Source organism: Petromyzon marinus, chromosome 23 (assembly GCF_048934315.1).
Source record: "Petromyzon marinus isolate PM22_M1 ecotype Great Lakes invasive population chromosome 23, UKy_Petmar_22M1.pri1.0, whole genome shotgun sequence".
In the NCBI taxonomy this organism is placed as follows: Eukaryota; Metazoa; Chordata; class Hyperoartia; order Petromyzontiformes; family Petromyzontidae; genus Petromyzon; species Petromyzon marinus.
In genome coordinates, this window is record NC_133689.1 from 19234644 (window position 1) to 19248379 (window position 13736).

A 13736-nucleotide genomic window follows, 5' to 3' on the forward strand; every position below is an offset into this window, starting at 1 on the left:
ACATTTTGATTTAAAGAATTACTAATCTACAACTCATTACTAATCATAACCAATGACTGATTACTAATCGATTATATAATTACATTACCCCCCCCCCTCCGCCTCTAATCACTGCACCTGATGAGTTAAGTGATGACGTCACCCTGCTGCTCTATATAAAACCGGGAGCAAGTGAGGGCTTTACCATTCTGGCGAATTGCCCGATGATGCTGGAAGTATTTACCAGCGAAACGTCGTACTCAAACTGTAAATGTGGATTAACTCTTCAACACACCGGTGGGCTGAAGTAGTGAATTATTTGTCTTTTGTCAACGTGACACTTTTTTTGCTGATTGGCCGTGTCGGGTGGTGGAGGGTTACGACACATTTATAAATAAACGCGATCTAACCCAAAAACCTTTACTATGAGTAATGCAAATATCTGATTTAACACAGCACAGCAAAATCAATTGCACCATTCAATTCCGCTCGTCCAGACGGGGAGAATTCAATCACATTTATTCGATGCGACGTTTCTTACGGGATTGAATGAGCGACAACATTTTGACCCCAAACCGAGAGGATTCTGGGATGTTTGTGGTTTTTTGGTAATAACTCTGGAAGGAAACGTCGCAGACCCACCAAGGTGGTACTCGTACTGCTCGCCTCATCGAGAGGAATCCAAAGATATGAGTGGTTAAGCTATGGGATATAAAATGGACGATCGACCAATAAAACAACATGTATTATGGGGTTGAATGCTTTTTGCTATTCACAAAATAAAACAAAAGCAGTCATGCAAATATCTTATTTAACACAGCACAGCAAAATCAGTTCCACCATTCAATTCCGCTCGTCCAGACGGGGAGAATTCAATCACATTTATTCCATGTGACGTTTCTTATGGGATTTAATGAGCGACAACATATTGACCCCAAACCGAGAGGATTCTGGGATGTTTGTGTTTTTTTGGTAATAACTCTGGAAGGAAACGTCGCAGACCCATCAAGGTGGTACTCGTACTGCTCGCCTCATCGAGAGGAATCCAAAGATATGAGTGGATAAGCTATGGGATATGAAATGGATGAGCGACCAATAAAACAACATGTATTATGGGGTTGAATGCTTTTTGCTATTCACAAATTAAAACAAAAGCAGTAATGCAAATATATTATTTAACACAGCACAGCAAAATCAGTTGCACGATTCAATCCCGCTCGTCCAGACGGGGAGAATTCAATCACATTTATTCCATGTGACGTTTCTTATGGGATTTAATGAGCGGCAACATATTGACCCTAAACCGAGAGGATTCTGGGATGTTTGTGGTTTTTTGGTAATAACTCTGGAAGAGAACGTCGCAGACCCATCAAGGTGGTACTCGTACTGCTCGCCTCATCGAGAGGAATCCAAAGGTATGAGTGGTTAAGCTATGGGATATGAAATTGACGAGCGACCAACAAAACAACATGTATTATGGGGTTGAATGCTTTTTGCTATTCACAAATTAAAACAAAAGCAGTAATGCAAATATCTGATTTAACACAGCACAGCAAAATCAGTTGCACCATTCAATTCCACTCGTCCAGACGGGGAGAATTCAATCACATTTATTCCATGTGACGTTTCTTATGGGATTTAATGAGCGACAACATTTTGACGCCAAACCGAGAGGATTCTGGAATGTTTGTGGTTTTTTGGTAATAACTCTGGAAGGAAACGTCGCAGACCCATCAAGGTGGTACTCGTACTGCTCGACTCATTGAGAGGAATCGAAAGATATGAGTGGTTAAGCTATGGGATATTAAATTGACGAGCGACCAACAAAACAACATGTATTATGGGGTTGGATGCTTTTTGCTATTCACAAATTAAAACAAAAGCAGTAATGCAAATATCTGATTTAACACAGCACAGCAAAATCAGTTGCACCATTCAATTTCACTCGTCCAGACGGGGAGAATTCAATCACATTTATTCGATGCGACGTTTCTTACGGGATTGAATGAGCGACAACATTTTGACCCCAAACCGAGAGGATTCTGGGATGTTTGTGGTTTTTTGGTAATAACTCTGGAAGGAAACGTCGCAGACCCACGAAGGTGGTACTCGTACTGCTCGACTCATCGAGAGGAATCCAAAGATATGAGTGGTTAAGCTATGGGATATAAAATGGACGATCGACCAATAAAACAACATGTATTATGGGGTTGAATGCTTTTTTCTATTCACAAAATAAAACAAAAGCAGTCATGCAAATATCTTATTTAACACAGCACAGCAAAATGTGTTGGACCATTCAATCACGCTCATCCAGACGGGGAGAATTAAATCGCATTCATTCGATGCGACGTTTCTTATGGGATTTAATGAACGACAACATTTTGACCCCAAACCGAGAGGATTCTGGGATGTTTGTGTTTTTTTTTGTAATAACTCTGGAAGGAAACGTCGCAGCCCCATCAAGGTGGTACTCGTACTGCTCGCCTCATCGAGAGGAATCCAACGATATGAGTGATTAAGCTATGGGATATGAAATGGACGAGCGACCAATAAAACAACATGTATTATGGGGATGAATGCTTTTTTCTATTCACAAAATAAAACAAAAGCAGTCATGCAAATATCTTATTTAACACAGCACAGCAAAATCTGTTGCACCATTCAATCCAGCTCATCCAGACGGGGAGAATTAAATCGCATTTATTCGATGCGACGTTTCGTATGGGATTTAATGAACGACAACATATTGACCCCAAACCGAGAGGATTCTGGGATGTTTTGTGGTTTTTTGGTAATAACTCTGGAAGAAAACGTCGCAGACCCATCAAGGTGGTGCTCGTACTGCTCGCCTCATCGAGAGGAATCCAAATATATGAGTGGATAAGCTATGGGATATGAAATGGACGAGCGACCAATAAAACAACATGTATTATGGGGTTGAATGCTTTTTGCTATTCACAAATTAAAACAAAAGCAGTAATGCAAATATATTATTTAACACAGCACAGCAAAATCAGTTGCACCATTCAATCCCGCTCGTCCAGACGGGGAGAATTCAATCACATTTATTCCATGTGACGTTTCTTATGGGATTTAATGAGCGGCAACATATTGACCCTAAACCGAGAGGATTCTGGGATGTTTGTGGTTTTTTGGTAATAACTCTGGAAGGAAACGTCGCAGACCCATCAAGGTGGTACTCGTACTGCTCGCCTCATCGAGAGAAATCCAAAGATATGAGTGATTAAGCTATGGGATATGAAATGGACGAGCGACCAATAAAACAACATGTATTATGGGGTTGAATGCTTTTTGCTATTCACAAAATAAAACAAAAGCAGTCATGCAAATATCTTATTTAACACAGCACAGCAAAATCAGTTGCACCATTCAATTCCGCTCGTCCAGACGGGGAGAATTCAATCACATTTATTCGATGCGACGTTTCTTATGGGATTGAATGAGCGACAACATTTTGACCCCAAACCGAGAGAATTCTGGGATGTTTTTTTTTTTTTTGTAATAACTCTGGAAGGAAACGTCGCAGACCCATCAAGGTGGTACTCGTACTGCTCGCCTCATCGAGAGGAATCCAAATTTATGAGTGGTTAAGCTATGGGATATGAAATTGACGAGCGACCAACAAAACAACATGTATTATGGGGTTGAATGCTTTTTGCTATTCACAAATTAAAACAAAAGCAGTAATGCAAATATCTGATTTAACACAGCACAGCAAAATCAGTTGCACCATTCAATTCCACTCGTCCAGACGGGGAGAATTCAATCACATTTATTCCATGTGACGTTTCTTATGGGATTTAATGAGCGACAACATTTTGACGCCAAACCGAGAGGATTCTGGAATGTTTGTGGTTTTTTGGTAATAACTCTGGAAGGAAACGTCGCAGACCCATCAAGCTGGTACTCGTACTGCTCGACTCATTGAGAGGAATCGAAAGATATGAGTGGTTAAGCTATGGGATATGAAATTGACGAGCGACCAACAAAACAACATGTATTATGGGGTTGGATGCTTTTTGCTATTCACAAATTAAAACAAAAGCAGTAATGCAAATATCTGATTTAACACAGCACAGCAAAATCAGTTGCACCATTCAATTCCACTCGTCCAGACGGGGAGAATTCAATCACATTTATTCGATGCGACGTTTCTTACGGGATTGAATGAGCGACAACATTTTGACCCCAAACCGAGAGGATTCTGGGATGTTTGTGGTTTTTTGGTAATAACTCTGGAAGGAAACGTCGCAGACCCACGAAGGTGGTACTCGTACTGCTCGACTCATCGAGAGGAATCCAAAGATATGAGTGGTTAAGCTATGGGATATAAAATGGACGATCGACCAATAAAACAACATGTATTATGGGGTTGAATGCTTTTTTCTATTCACAAAATAAAACAAAAGCAGTCATGCAAATATCTTATTTAACACAGCACAGCAAAATGTGTTGGACCATTCAATCACGCTCATCCAGACGGGGAGAATTAAATCGCATTCATTCGATGCGACGTTTCTTATGGGATTTAATGAACGACAACATTTTGACCCCAAACCGAGAGGATTCTGGGATGTTTGTGTTTTTTTTTGTAATAACTCTGTAAGGAAACGTCGCAGCCCCATCAAGGTGGTACTCGTACTGCTCGCCTCATCGAGAGGAATCCAACGATATGAGTGATTAAGCTATGGGATATGAAATGGACGAGCGACCAACAAAACAACATGTATTATGGGGATGAATGCTTTTTTCTATTCACAAAATAAAACAAAAGCAGTCATGCAAATATCTGATTTAACACAGCACAGCAAAATCAGTTGCACCATTCAATTCCACCCGTCCAGACGGGGAGAATTCAATCACATTTATTCGATGCGACGTTTCTTACGGGATTGAATGAGCGACAACATTTTGACCCCAAACCGAGAGGATTCTGGGATGTTTGTGGTTTTTTGGTAATAACTCTGGAAGGAAACGTCGCAGACCCACGAAGGTGGTACTCGTACTGCTCGACTCATCGAGAGGAATCCAAAGATATGAGTGGTTAAGCTATGGGATATAAAATGGACGATCGACCAATAAAACAACATGTATTATGGGGTTGAATGCTTTTTTCTTTTCACAAAAAAAAACAAAAGCAGTCATGCAAATATCTTATTTAACACAGCACAGCAAAATGTGTTGCACCATTCAATCCCGCTCATCCAGACGGGGAGAATTAAATCGCATTCATTCGATGCGACGTTTCTTATGGGATTTAATGAACGACAACATTTTGACCCCAAACCGAGAGGATTCTGGGATGTTTGTGTTTTTTTTTTAATAACTCTGGAAGGAAACGTCGCAGCCCCATCAAGCTGGTACTCGTACTGCTCGCCTCATCGAGAGGAATCCAAAGATATGAGTAATTAAGCTATGGGATATGAAATGGACGAGCGACCAATAAAACAACATGTATTATGGGGTTGAATGCATTTTGCTATTCACAAAATAAAACAAAAGCAGTCATGCAAATATCTTATTTAACAAAGCACAGCAAAATCAGTTGCACCATTCAATTCCGCTCGACCAGACGGGGAGAATTCAATCACATTTATTCGATGCGACGTTTCTTATGGGATTTAATGAGCGACAACATTTTGACCCCAAATCGAGAGGTTTCTGGGATGTTTGTGGTTTTTTGGTAATAACTCTGGAAGAAAACGTCGCAGACCCATCAAGGTGGTGCTCGTACTGCTCGCCTCATCGAGAGGAATCCAAAGATATGAGTGGATAAGCTATGGGATATGAAATGGACGAGCGACCAATAAAACAACATGTATTATGGGGTTGAATGCTTTTTGCTATTCACAAATTAAAACAAAAGCAGTAATGCAAATATCTGATTTAACACAGCACAGCAAAATCAGTTGCACCATTCAATTCCACTCGTCCAGACGGGGAGAATTCAATCACATTTATTCCATGTGACGTTTCTTATGGGATTTAATGAGCGACAACATTTTGACGCCAAACCGAGAGGATTCTGGAATGTTTGTGGTTTTTTGGTAATAACTCTGGAAGGAAACGTCGCAGACCCATCAAGGTGGTACTCGTACTGCTCGACTCATTGAGAGGAATCGAAAGATATGAGTGGTTAAGCTATGGGATATGAAATTGACGAGCGACCAACAAAACAACATGTATTATGGGGTTGGATGCTTTTTGCTATTCACAAATTAAAACAAAAGCAGTAATGCAAATATCTGATTTAACACAGCACAGCAAAATCAGTTGCACCATTCAATTCCACTCGTCCAGACGGGGAGAATTCAATCACATTTATTCGATGCGACGTTTCTTACGGGATTGAATGAGCGACAACATTTTGACCCCAAACCGAGAGGATTCTGGGATGTTTGTGGTTTTTTGGTAATAACTCTGGAAGGAAACGTCGCAGACCCACGAAGGTGGTACTCGTACTGCTCGACTCATCGAGAGGAATCCAAAGATATGAGTGGTTAAGCTATGGGATATAAAATGGACGATCGACCAATAAAACAACATGTATTATGGGGTTGAATGCTTTTTTCTATTCACAAAATAAAACAAAAGCAGTCATGCAAATATCTTATTTAACACAGCACAGCAAAATGTGTTGGACCATTCAATCACGCTCATCCAGACGGGGAGAATTAAATCGCATTCATTCGATGCGACGTTTCTTATGGGATTTAATGAACGACAACATTTTGACCCCAAACCGAGAGGATTCTGGGATGTTTGTGTTTTTTTTTGTAATAACTCTGGAAGGAAACGTCGCAGCCCCATCAAGGTGGTACTCGTACTGCTCGCCTCATCGAGAGGAATCCAACGATATGAGTGATTAAGCTATGGGATATGAAATGGACGAGCGACCAATAAAACAACATGTATTATGGGGATGAATGCTTTTTTCTATTCACAAAATAAAACAAAAGCAGTCATGCAAATATCTTATTTAACAGAGCACAGCAAAATCTGTTGCACCATTCAATCCCGCTCATCCAGACGGGGAGAATTAAATCGCATTTATTCGATGCGACGTTTCTTATGGGATTTAATGAACGACAACATATTGACCCCAAACCGAGAGGATTCTGGGATGTTTGTGGTTTTTTGGTAATAACTCTGGAAGAAAACGTCGCAGACCCATCAAGGTGGTACTCGTACTGCTCGCCTCATCGAGAGGAATCCAAAGATATGAGTGGTTAAGCTATGGGATATAAAATGGACGATCGACCAATAAAACAACATGTATTATGGGGTTGAATGCTTTTTTCTTTTCACAAAAAAAAACAAAAGCAGTCATGCAAATATCTTATTTAACACAGCACAGCAAAATGTGTTGCACCATTAAATCCCGCTCATCCAGACGGGGAGAATTAAATCGCATTCATTCGATGCGACGTTTCTTATGGGATTTAATGAACGACAACATTTTGACCCCAAACCGAGAGGATTCTGGGATGTTTGTGTTTTTTTTTTTAATAACTCTGGAAGGAAACGTCGCAGCCCCATCAAGCTGGTACTCGTACTGCTCGCCTCATCGAGAGGAATCCAAAGATATGAGTAATTAAGCTATGGGATATGAAATGGACGAGCGACCAATAAAACAACATGTATTATGGGGTTGAATGCATTTTGCTATTCACAAAATAAAACAAAAGCAGTCATGCAAATATCTTATTTAACAAAGCACAGCAAAATCAGTTGCACCATTCAATTCCGCTCGACCAGACGGGGAGAATTCAATCACATTTATTCGATGCGACGTTTCTTATGGGATTGAATGAGCGACAACATTTTGACCCCAAATCGAGAGGTTTCTGGTATGTTTGTGGTTTTTTGGTAATAACTCTGGAAGAAAACGTCGCAGACCCATCAAGGTGGTACTCGTACTGCTCGCCTTATCGAGAGGAATCCAACGATATGAGTGGTTAAGCTATGGGATATAAAATGGACGATCGACCAATAAAACAACATGTATTATGGGGTTGAATGCTTTTTTCTATTCACAAAATAAAACAAAAGCAGTCATGCAAATATCTTATTTAACACAGCACAGCAAAATCTGTTGCACCATTCAATCCCGCTCATCCAGACGGGGAGAATTAAATCGCATTTATTCGATGCGACGTTTCTTATGGGATTTAATGAACGACAATATTTTGACCCCAAACCGAGAGGATTCTGGGATGTTTGTGGTTTTTTGGTAATAACTCTGGAAGAAAACGTCGCAGACCCATCAAGGTGGTACTCGTACTGCTCGCCGCATCGAGAGGAATCCAAATATATGAGTGGTTAAGCTATGGGATATAAAATGGACGATCGACCAATAAAACAACATGTATTATGGGGTTGAATGCTTTTTTTCTATTCACAAAATAAAACAAAAGCAGTCATGCAAATATCTTATTTAACAGAGCACAGCAAAATCTGTTGCACCATTCAATCCCGCTCATCCAGACGGGGAGAATTAAATCGCATTTATTCGATGCGACGTTTCTTATGGAATTTAATGAACGACAACATTTTGACCCCAAATCGAGAGGATTCTGGGATGTTTGTGGTTTTTTGGTAATAACTCTGGAAGAAAACGTCTCAGACCCATCAAGGTGGTACTCGTACTGCTCGCCTCATCGAGAGGAATCCAAAGATATGAGTGGTTAAGCTATAGGATATAAAATGGACGATCGACCAATAAAACAATATGTATTATGGGGATGAATGCTTTTTTCTATTCACAAAATAAAACAAAAGCAGTCATGCAAATATCTTATTTAACACAGCACAGCAAAATCTGTTGCACCATTCAATCCCGCTCATCCAGACGGGGAGAATTAAATCGCATTTATTCGATGCGACGTTTCTTATGGGATTTAATGAACGACAACATTTTGACCCCAAACCGAGAGGATTCTGGGATGTTTGTGGTTTTTGGTAATAACTCTGGAAGGAAACGTCGCAGACCCACCAAGGTGGTACTCGTACTGCTCGCCTCATCGCGAGGAATCCAAAGATATGAGTGGTTAAGCTATGGGATATAAAATGGACGATAGACCAATAAAACAACATGTATTATGGGGTTGAATACTTTTTTCTATTCACAAAATTAAACAAAAGCAGTCATGCAAATATCTTATTTAACACAGCACAGCAAAATGTGTTGCACCATTCAATCCCGCTCGTCCAGACGGGGAGAATTCAATCACATTCATTCGATGCGACGTTTCTTATGGGATTTAATGAACGACAACATTTTGACCCCAAATCGAGAGGATTCTAAAATGTTTGTGGTTTTTTGGTAATAACTCTGGAAGAAAACGTCTCAGACCCATCAAGATGGTACTCGTTCTGCTCGCCTCATCGAGAGGAATCCAAAGATATGAGTGGTTAAGCTATGGAATATAAAATGGACGATCGACCAATAAAACAACATGTATTATGGGGATGAATGCTTTTTTCTATTCACAAAATAAAACAAAAGCAGTCATGCAAATATCTTATTTAACACAGCACAGCAAAATCTGTTGCACCATTCAATCCCGCTCATCCAGACGGGGAGAATTAAATCGCATTTATTCGATGCGACGTTTCTTATGGGATTTAATGAACGACAACATTTTGACCCCAAACCGAGAGGATTCTGGGATGTTTGTGGTTTTTGGTAATAACTCTGGAAGGAAACGTCGAAGACCCACCAAGGTGGTACTCGTACTGCTCGCCTCATCGCGAGGAATCCAAAGATATGAGTGGTTAAGCTATGGGATATAAAATGGACGATAGACCAATAAAACAACATGTATTATGGGGTTGAATACTTTTTTCTATTCACAAAATTAAACAAAAGCAGTCATGCAAATATCTTATTTAACACAGCACAGCAAAATGTGTTGCACCATTCAATCCCGCTCGTCCAGACGGGGAGAATTCAATCACATTCATTCGATGCGACGTTTCTTATGGGATTTAATGAACGACAACATTTTGACCCCAAATCGAGAGGATTCTGGAATGTTTGTGGTTTTTTGGTAATAACTCTGGAAGAAAACGTCTCAGACCCATCAAGATGGTACTCGTTCTGCTCGCCTCATCGAGAGGAATCCAAAGATATGAGTGGTTAAGCTATGGAATATAAAATGGACGATCGACCAATAAAACAACATGTATTATGGGGATGAATGCTTTTTTCTATTCACAAAATAAAACAAAAGCAGTCATGCAAATATCTTATTTAACACAGCACAGCAAAATCTGTTGCACCACTAAATCCCGCTCATCCAGACGGGGAGAATTAAATCGCATTTATTCGATGCGACGTTTCTTATGGGATTTAATGAACGACAACATTTTGACCCCAAACCGAGAGGATTCTGGGATGTTTGTGGTTTTTTGGTAATAACTCTGGAAGGAAACGTCGCAGACCCACCAAGGTGGTACTCGTACTGCTCGCCTCATCGAGAGGAATCCAAAGATATGAGCGTTTAAGCTATGGGATATAAAATGGACGATCGACCAATAAAACAACATGTATTATGGGGTTGAATACTTTTTTCTATTCAAAAAATTAAACAAAAGCAGTCATGCAAATATCTTATTTAACACAGCACAGCAAAATGTGTTGCACCATTCAATCCCGCTCGTCCAGACGGGGAGAATTCAATCACATTTATTCCATGTGACGTTTCTTATGGGATTTAATGAGCGACAACATTTTGACGCCAAACCGAGAGGATTCTGGAATGTTTGTGGTTTTTTGGTAATAACTCTGGAAGGAAACGTCGCAGACCCATCAAGGTGGTACTCGTACTGCTCGACTCATTGAGAGGAATCGAAAGATATGAGTGGTTAAGCTATGGGATATGAAATTGACGAGCGACCAACAAAACAACATGTATTATGGGGTTGGATGCTTTTTGCTATTCACAAATTAAAACAAAAGCAGTAATGCAAATATCTGATTTAACACAGCACAGCAAAATCAGTTGCACCATTCAATTCCACTCGTCCAGACGGGGAGAATTCAATCACATTTATTCGATGCGACGTTTCTTACGGGATTGAATGAGCGACAACATTTTGACCCCAAACCGAGAGGATTCTGGGATGTTTGTGGTTTTTTGGTAATAACTCTGGAAGGAAACGTCGCAGACCCACGAAGGTGGTACTCGTACTGCTCGACTCATCGAGAGGAATCCAAAGATATGAGTGGTTAAGCTATGGGATATAAAATGGACGATCGACCAATAAAACAACATGTATTATGGGGTTGAATGCTTTTTTCTATTCACAAAATAAAACAAAAGCAGTCATGCAAATATCTTATTTAACACAGCACAGCAAAATGTGTTGGACCATTCAATCACGCTCATCCAGACGGGGAGAATTAAATCGCATTCATTCGATGCGACGTTTCTTATGGGATTTAATGAACGACAACATTTTGACCCCAAACCGAGAGGATTCTGGGATGTTTGTGTTTTTTTTTGTAATAACTCTGGAAGGAAACGTCGCAGCCCCATCAAGGTGGTACTCGTACTGCTCGCCTCATCGAGAGGAATCCAACGATATGAGTGATTAAGCTATGGGATATGAAATGGACGAGCGACCAATAAAACAACATGTATTATGGGGATGAATGCTTTTTTCTATTCACAAAATAAAACAAAAGCAGTCATGCAAATATCTTATTTAACAGAGCACAGCAAAATCTGTTGCACCATTCAATCCCGCTCATCCAGACGGGGAGAATTAAATCGCATTTATTCGATGCGACGTTTCTTATGGGATTTAATGAACGACAACATATTGACCCCAAACCGAGAGGATTCTGGGATGTTTGTGGTTTTTTGGTAATAACTCTGGAAGAAAACGTCGCAGACCCATCAAGGTGGTACTCGTACTGCTCGCCTCATCGAGAGGAATCCAAAGATATGAGTGGTTAAGCTATGGGATATAAAATGGACGATCGACCAATAAAACAACATGTATTATGGGGTTGAATGCTTTTTTCTTTTCACAAAAAAAAACAAAAGCAGTCATGCAAATATCTTATTTAACACAGCACAGCAAAATGTGTTGCACCATTAAATCCCGCTCATCCAGACGGGGAGAATTAAATCGCATTCATTCGATGCGACGTTTCTTATGGGATTTAATGAACGACAACATTTTGACCCCAAACCGAGAGGATTCTGGGATGTTTGTGTGTTTTTTTTTTAATAACTCTGGAAGGAAACGTCGCAGCCCCATCAAGCTGGTACTCGTACTGCTCGCCTCATCGAGAGGAATCCAAAGATATGAGTAATTAAGCTATGGGATATGAAATGGACGAGCGACCAATAAAACAACATGTATTATGGGGTTGAATGCATTTTGCTATTCACAAAATAAAACAAAAGCAGTCATGCAAATATCTTATTTAACAAAGCACAGCAAAATCAGTTGCACCATTCAATTCCGCTCGACCAGACGGGGAGAATTCAATCACATTTATTCGATGCGACGTTTCTTATGGGATTGAATGAGCGACAACATTTTGACCCCAAATCGAGAGGTTTCTGGTATGTTTGTGGTTTTTTGGTAATAACTCTGGAAGAAAACGTCGCAGACCCATCAAGGTGGTACTCGTACTGCTCGCCTTATCGAGAGGAATCCAACGATATGAGTGGTTAAGCTATGGGATATAAAATGGACGATCGACCAATAAAACAACATGTATTATGGGGTTGAATGCTTTTTTCTATTCACAAAATAAAACAAAAGCAGTCATGCAAATATCTTATTTAACACAGCACAGCAAAATCTGTTGCACCATTCAATCCCGCTCATCCAGACGGGGAGAATTAAATCGCATTTATTCGATGCGACGTTTCTTATGGGATTTAATGAACGACAATATTTTGACCCCAAACCGAGAGGATTCTGGGATGTTTGTGGTTTTTTGGTAATAACTCTGGAAGAAAACGTCGCAGACCCATCAAGGTGGTACTCGTACTGCTCGCCGCATCGAGAGGAATCCAAATATATGAGTGGTTAAGCTATGGGATATAAAATGGACGATCGACCAATAAAACAACATGTATTATGGGGTTGAATGCTTTTTTTCTATTCACAAAATAAAACAAAAGCAGTCATGCAAATATCTTATTTAACAGAGCACAGCAAAATCTGTTGCACCATTCAATCCCGCTCATCCAGACGGGGAGAATTAAATCGCATTTATTCGATGCGACGTTTCTTATGGAATTTAATGAACGACAACATTTTGACCCCAAATCGAGAGGATTCTGGGATGTTTGTGGTTTTTTGGTAATAACTCTGGAAGAAAACGTCTCAGACCCATCAAGGTGGTACTCGTACTGCTCGCCTCATCGAGAGGAATCCAAAGATATGAGTGGTTAAGCTATAGGATATAAAATGGACGATCGACCAATAAAACAATATGTATTATGGGGATGAATGCTTTTTTCTATTCACAAAATAAAACAAAAGCAGTCATGCAAATATCTTATTTAACACAGCACAGCAAAATCTGTTGCACCATTCAATCCCGCTCATCCAGACGGGGAGAATTAAATCGCATTTATTCGATGCGACGTTTCTTATGGGATTTAATGAACGACAACATTTTGACCCCAAACCGAGAGGATTCTGGGATGTTTGTGGTTTTTGGTAATAACTCTGGAAGGAAACGTCGCAGACCCACCAAG